The sequence below is a fragment of the Halyomorpha halys genome, unplaced genomic scaffold (genome assembly GCF_000696795.3).
Source record: "Halyomorpha halys isolate HHAL.00 unplaced genomic scaffold, Hhal_1.1 Scaffold562.1, whole genome shotgun sequence".
Taxonomy (NCBI): Eukaryota; Metazoa; Arthropoda; class Insecta; order Hemiptera; family Pentatomidae; genus Halyomorpha; species Halyomorpha halys.
In genome coordinates this window covers 53,193-54,929 of record NW_027114410.1, presented here as the reverse complement: position 1 = coordinate 54,929, position 1,737 = coordinate 53,193, and positions in this window count along the sequence as shown.

Genomic DNA, 1,737 nt, shown 5'->3' with positions numbered 1-1,737 from the left:
GTAGGGGGAATAAAAAATGGCGGCTATTCCAATGCGATAAAAAAACTATTTTTTCATTCGGAGCTCTATATCTTAAAAACTAAGAAGTAGGCGCTGGTAGACATCTGTCCTATGGTTTCTGAAATGAAGTTTTTCATAAATCAAACTTATTGCCCGAACAACTATAAATCAATTTATTTTAGCAAATATCATGAAAAGTACTATTCCTACGAAGGTAAAGGTCATAAACTACTTTATAGCCCATTTAACCAGCTTTAATTTGAGTGCTAATAGACATCTGTACGTCACATAGTTCCTGAGATATAAATTTCTCAAAATAAATTAACTCACTATTGATATTTCGGTAGGTTTTTAAGAAATTTTGCTTTTAAAAAAGCTATATCTCGAAAACTATTGGACATAAATAGGTCTAATAGGACTAACATTTCCGCAAATTTACTCTTCTTTAAATAATGTTCTCTTAGGTTTTCTTGTGTTGTTCCTACTTTTTAAGATATAGAGCTCCGAATGAAAAATTAGTTTTTTTTTTATCGCTTTGAAACAGCCGCCATTTTTTATTCCCCCTACCTATACTTGGCAGACTCATCAGTTTTGACTATTAATTATGCATAGTTTTCATTAAATTAATCAAAATTGGGGTGAGGTAACTGCCTTTTTTCTCCTCTTGGGCTCTTGTACTATAAGTGACGCGTACCGGTCACACTATGTGATGTAGGGCAGTTTTCGGGTCCTGTACACATTAGTGACAGCTTTCTTTCATCAAGAACTACTCCACAAATCTTACTGTGTCTTTTATTACTGCAATGACCTGTAAGGATTATTAGTACTCAGAGTTGTGCTTAGTTGCGATTTGGTTGATAGAAGTACCTGCTTACTTTAGTTACATGTTTTTTTTAAATTCCATGTATTTTATATTTTATTTTTCGTCTTTTTTATGTTATATTTGTGCGAGTGAACCTTTTGATTGTAAAAACTGAAAACTAATTGTATTGTTTTATCTTTGTCTCTGAGAGTTTTTGAAATATTCCGGTTTAATCCTAAGCTATTGAAGTATGACATTGGAAAATGGGTCAAATATTAAAAAAGATATTACTTACAAATTTTTCTTACTATATTTACATTTTGGAGGCGTTTTTTTGTGATAAGATAGGAGTGAGTGAGCTTCGTGTAACCTATTCTCAGCCTTGTCAGTACGACATTTATGGCTAGTGGTACCTCAGGGCCTGGCGACCTTTTTAATAATTTGTAGTTTACTCCCTGTGCTATCGTATGATTGCCATCTATCATTGATATCTTCTAAATATAGAGGATTTATGGATAAGTATCTTGGTCTGTCTCAGATGGTTCTCATGACTGTGTGGATTGAAAAACATGAGATCGACTACACTCAATTAAATATCAAAGTAGAAACCACTATTTACTTATTTATAGTAAGGTTATTTTATTATTTATTTTGATTGCTCTCCTGTGGATGCCATATCTACAGTCTAGGAAGCTGCTCGTTCTAGTGAACATGGAGGTGAATCTTTTAACGTGATGTTGTTGAATAAGTGACGCTAACCATGTCTTAGAGAAGTTTATATATAACAATAGTTGTAACGTCTAATGTTTATCGATCTTGTTGTTTATTGGACGGGAGAATTTTATTTCTAAATATTTCACAGCATTCTTGATTAAAACAAATATATTTTCTGGAAGATTATTGATTGACCGTGTGTATAGATGAATGGAATATGG